This window comes from Heteronotia binoei, chromosome 2 (genome assembly GCF_032191835.1).
Source record: "Heteronotia binoei isolate CCM8104 ecotype False Entrance Well chromosome 2, APGP_CSIRO_Hbin_v1, whole genome shotgun sequence".
NCBI lineage: Eukaryota > Metazoa > Chordata > Lepidosauria > Squamata > Gekkonidae > Heteronotia > Heteronotia binoei.
This window is the reverse complement of record NC_083224.1, coordinates 1,323,963-1,329,962: the sequence shown is the minus strand read 5'-3', so window position 1 is coordinate 1,329,962 and position 6,000 is coordinate 1,323,963.

The window sequence follows — 6,000 nt, the reverse complement described above, 5'->3', positions numbered from 1 at the left end:
ATGTTCTTATGTGACACAGAGTGTTGGACTGGAGGGGCCACTGGCCTGATCCAACAGGGCTTCTCTTATGTTCTTATGTGACACAAAGTGTTGGACTGGAGGGGCCATTGGCCTGATCCAACAGGGCTTCTCTTATGTTCTTATGTGACACAGAGTGTTGGATTGGAGGGGCCACTGCCCTTATCCAACAGGGCTTCTCTTATGTTCTTATGTGACACAGAGTGTTGGACTGGAGGGGCCACTGGCCTGATCCAACAGGGCTTCTCTTATGTTCTTTTGTGACACAGAGTGTTGGACTGAATAGGCCATTGACCTGATCCAACGGGGCTTCTCTTATGTTCTTATGTGACACAGAGTGTTGGACTGGAGGGGCCACTGGCCTGATCCAACAGGGCTTCTCTTATGTTCTTATGTTTTACAGGCCCTACAAAAAGGTAATAAATCAGTAGGGGCCCAGATCTCTGTGGGGAGCTGATTCCACCAGGCCGGGGCCAAGACCAAAAAAGCCCTGCCCCTTGTTGAGACAAGTCAGATGTCCTTCAGGCCAGGGATGGTCAGTAGATGTTGCAAACCAGATCGTAACGATCTTCAGGCAGGGCACATATGGGGAAAAGTGGTCCTGTAGGCAGGCCTCAGATTCATTGGGAGCTCACAGTGTCAAGCATGGTGAAATTCCATTGATAATTGATTGTTATAGGGTCCTTCATAACACTGAAGTATCATGGAGGACCATGCTTTGTTATTCTTTCCCCTCCCCCTTGTAAAGTAGAAGTAGTGAGAAACGAAACTAACTTGAGAAGAAGTAATCAGCACCTTCCCATACATTCCTGGTAGGGAGTGTGACACTTCTGGGGAAAGCAAGGACAGAGTCCTGATAACGCTATGAGAATGTAGACATTTATGATAGCTTATGTGTGAGAGCTACCCCGCGCCCCCACCCTTTGGAATCCTACTGAAGTAAGCCTTAAAAGTATTGTATCAATGTATTTGCAGCATCACTCTCAAGAATCTGTTACACTGAAAGTATCGGTTTATCAATAAGCGTGGTTTTGTATCAACTTCGACTCGTCATTGAAACCACGTGCTTGACACACAGGAGCACAGCTCCTGAACCTTTCTGAGAGTTCCACCTCCTTCTTCTGAGAGTTCCATCTCCTTGTCCATTGCATAGTATGTGCAGCTGCATAAAAATCCCTGGATGAACTCCACCACCTATTTTTCTACAAAATAACCCCTGCCTGTAGGTAGGTCGGTCCCAGGTCATGTAAGGCTTGAAATGTCAAAACTAGAATCTTGGAATGGATCCAGTACTTGACTGGTATCCAGTGCTTCTCTGCCATATCCAGCTGAGTCCTGGGAATGCTTCTGGGGGTCCCACAGCCCCCTTTGGGTGACACGACATGGCACCAGGAGCTTGCTGCAAGTGGCCAGCTCGGGGTCAAACTACTAGCTGAGGTGCTGGGAGTACCCTAATTGGATCGCCCCACAGGTTTATAAACACTAAAAGAAGCCCAAGTCAGACTGGGGGGGGGGGGGTGTCTCCTTCAAGTCTCCTCTCTATTAGAGCGGTTCCTCAGTGGAACAGACTTCCTTCTTGGGAGGTGGTGGGCTCTCCTTCCTTGGAGGTTTTTCAACAGAGGCTAGGTGGCCATCTGACAGCAATGAGAACCCTGTGAATTTAGAGGGAGGTGTTGGAGAGTTTCCTGCATTGTGCAGGGGGTTGGACTAGAGGACCCTGGAGGTCCCTTCCAACTCTGTGATTCTTCAGTGGAACAGGCTTCCTCCTTGGGAGGTGGTGGGCTCTCCTTCCTTGGAGGTTTTAAAACAGAGCCCACCACCTAGGGAACTGAACCAGGTTCCACAGGGCTTGGAAGTCACAGGGTTGCCAAATATCCCAGGGCAGGAAGAGGGTGTTACACTCCGAGACAACTGGGGTTTGAAGAGGAAGTCACCCCCCTGGATCCACCCAGCCTCCAAAAGTGACAGATGAAAATGGGGGTGTTTACAAACTGGAGACACTCATTCATGTCAGCAAGCACCCTTTCACAATCGGGCATGAGTCAAGATCTCTCTGCCCCCACGCAGAAGCTGCAACAACACGCTACGTGCCGACACATAACTAATGTACTCAGCGTACACATGTGCCACCAGCCCTCGTGAATGGGCAGCGGGAAGCCCGCCTGGGCACAGGCAGTAGCAGCAGGCAAGTGGCAAAGGAGCCCAGCTCCCTCTCCTCTCTCCCCTACACAAAAATCTCCTGTCTTCCTTAGCCCAAAAGCCAGCTCCATACTAGAATGACTTAAACACATATCAAAGATTTCAGGTTTTCACGGCTGGTAACATCATTAGGGTTTGTAGAATCTTTCGGGCTCAAGTGCTGTGTTCTACTGGAGAAAGTTTTTCTTCCAGACGTTTCATTCTCGGCTGCGGAGAACATCCTCAGTGACACCTGCTCCGACTGCAACGCCACTGAGGATGTTCTCCGCAGCTGAGAACGAAACGTCTGGAAGAAAAACTTTCTCCAGTAGAACACGGCACTTGACCCTGAAAGATTCTACAAACCCTAATGACTTACACACATACTTTATATATTGTTTCTGTACAACAAAGGTAGGATCAGAACCAATGGGTTGAAATTAAATCAAAAGAGCTTCCGGCTCAACATTAGGAAGAACTTCCTATAAATAATAATAATAATAATAATAATAATAATAATAATAATAATAATAATAATAATAATAATAATAATAATAATAATAATAATAATAATAATTATTATTATTATTATTATTATTATTATTATTATTATTATTATTATTATTATTATTATTATTATTATATAACTTCCTGACCGTTAGAGCAATTCCTCAGTGGAACAGGCTTCCTCAGGAGGTGGTGGGCTCTCCTTCCTTGGAGGTTTTTCAACAGAGGCTAGACGGCCATCTGACAGCAATGAAGATCCTGTGAATTTAGGGGGAGGTATTTGTGAGTTTCCTGCATTGTGCAGGGGGTTGGACTAGATGACCCTGGAGGTCCCTTCCAACTCTATAACTCTGTAATGACCCAAGGCCATAGCAGCAGCTGCAAGTGGAGGAGTGGGGAATCCAACCCGGTTCTCCCAGATAAGAGAGCTCTGGTTGACCCAAGGCCATTCCAGCAGGTGCAAGTGTAGGAGTGGGGAATCAAACCCTGTTCTCCCAGATAAGAGAGCTATGGCTGACCCAAGGCCATTCCAGCAGGTGCAAGTGGAGGAGTGGGGAATCAAACCCGGTTCTCCCAGATAAGAGAGCTCTGGCTGACCCGAGGCTATTCCAGCAGGTGCAAGTGTAGGAGTGGGGAATCCAACCCGGTTCTCCCAGATAAGAGAGCTCAGGCTGACCCGAGGCCATTCCAGCAGGTGCAAGGGGAGGAGTGGGGAATCCAACCCGGTTCTCCCAGATAAGAGAGCTCTGGCTGACCCAAGGCCATTCTAGCAGGTGCAAGGGGAGGAGTGGGGAATCCAACCCGGTTCTCCCAGATAAGAGAGCTCTGGCTGACCCGAGGCCATTCCAGCAGCTGCAAGTGGAGGAGTGGGCAATCAAACCCCGTTCTCCCAGATAAGAGAGCTATGGCTGACCCGAGGCCATTCCAGCAGCTGCAAGTGGAGGAGTGGGGAATCAAACCCAGTTCTCCCAGATAAGAGAGCTCTGGCTGACCCAAGGTCATTCCAGCAGCTGCAAGTGGAGGAGTGGGGAATCAAACCCAGTTCTCCCAGATATGAGAGCTCTGGCTGACCCAAGGCCATTCCAGCAGCTGCAAGTGGAGGAGTGGGGAATCAAACCCGGTTCTCCCAGATAAGAGAGCTATGGCTGACCCAAGGCCATTCCAGCAGCTTCAAGTGGAAGAGTGGGGAATCAAACCCGGTTCTCCCAGATAAGAGAGCTCTGGCTGACCCAAGGCCATTCCAGCAGGTGCAATTGGAGGAGTGGGGAATCAAACCCAGTTCTCCCAGATAAGAGAGCTCTGGCTGACCCAAGGCCATTCCAGCAGCTGCAAGTGAAGGAGTGGGGAATCAAACCCGGTTCTCCCAGATAAGAGAGCTATGGCTGACCCAAGGCCATTCCAGCAGCTGCAAGCGGAGGAGTGGGGAATCAAACCCAGTTCTCCCAGATAAGAGAGCTCTGGCTGACCCAAGGCCATTCCAGCAGCTGCAAGCGGAGGAGTGGGGAATCAAACCCAGTTCTCCCAGATAAGAGAGCTCTGGCTGACCCAAGGCCATTCCAGCAGCTGCAAGCGGAGGAGTGGGGAATCAAACCCGGTTCTCCCAGATAAGAGCTCTGGCTGACCCAAGGCCATTCCAGCAGGTGCAAGTGGATGAGTGGGGAATCCAACCCGGTTCTCCCAGATAAGAGAGGTCTGGCTGACCCAAGGCCATTCCAGCAGCTGCAAGTGGAGGAGTGGGGGAATCCAACCCGGTTCTCCCAGTTAAGAGAGCTCTGGCTGACCCAAGGCCATTCCAGCGGGTGCAAGTGGAGGAGTGGGGAATCAAACCCGGTTCTCCCAGATAAGAGTCCGCACACTTAACCACTACACCAAACTGGCCAACCACAACACGACTGTCGCCAGCCCTGAAATGTCAGGGATTCTTCAACATTTTAGTCAATCTGGGTCTCCAGATTGGGCCCCTGGACTGTGATTTGTATGAGGCTGGCTTTGGGAATGGTCTGCCAAACTGTACAGAATGTTGCCACCCTCTGCTTGGCAGGAGCGAGCCAGTGAGATGGGACTACGGCAGCTGTGAAGCGTCAGTGCTGGTTGCCAGATGAATTCTGAGCCCCCTTCCAAGGCCTGCCGTGTTTGGCCCTCGAAAGCCCTCCAGGCCCTGGGCCCTGCCTCAGGTTGGGCCTCTTCCCCCCCACCCCCCGCCCTAAGGAGGCTCTTCTGGGAGGACCCTCTTCCCAAGAGGCGTGATTTGCTGCTCCCGGGAGCGAGGCCTCTCCTCAGCAGCTCTTCCCCTCCCTTTCCCAGCCACACATGGGCACTCCCATGAAAGTGCCGCACCAAAGTCCCAGGCAGAGAAAGTTCCTGCCCGTCACCTGTTCCCTGATTCTTTTTATCAGGAGATGATAGAGACTGAACCTGGGACCTTCTGCATTCCAAGCAGAGGCTCTTCCACTGAGCCACAGTCTCTCAGCCAAGCAAAGACATTTTTACTCCTCTGGGTTTTTGTCTTTTAACTGTGTTTGGGGCATGAATTCAGCTGACTTATGATGACCTCCCATGGGGTTTTCAAGGGAAGACACATTCAGAGGTGCTTTGCCATCGCTTGCCTCTGCGCAGCGACCCCAGAGAGAGCCAGTTTGGTGTTGTGGTTAACTGAGCGGATTCTTATCTGGGAGAACTGGATTTGGTTCCCCACTCTGCCACTTGCAGCTGCTGGAATGGCCTTGGGTTAGCCATAGCTCTTGCAGGAGTTGTCCTTGAAAGGGCAGCTGCTGTAAGAGCTCTCTCAGCCCCACAGACCTTACAAGGTGTCTGTTGTTGGGGGGAGGAAAAGAAAGGAGATTGTGACCACTCTGAGTCTATGAGATTCAGAGTAAAGGGTGGGATATAAATCCAATATCTTCCAATATCTTCTATATCTTCTGTGGCTATTAGCCACAGTGTATGTGTGTATATAACATTTTTTGCCACTGTGTGACACAGAGTGTTGGACTTGATGGGCCGTTGGCCTGATCCAACATGGCTTCTCTTATGTTCTTATGTTCTTCTTCTTCTTTATTTATTTTATTTATTTATTTATTTAAGATTTATATCCCGCCCTTCCCACAAGTGGCTCAGGGCGGCTTCCAATAGTAGATCCATCAAAATTACACATATAAAGGGATCCATATTTAAAACAGATAAAACAGATAAAACCCTAGTTATTAATACACATAAATATTTCAGCTATATATAAAAGGAATCCAGCAAGTTACAGTAAAATTCTCAAGCTAAGTAAAGGCTAGCCGGAAGAGGGTC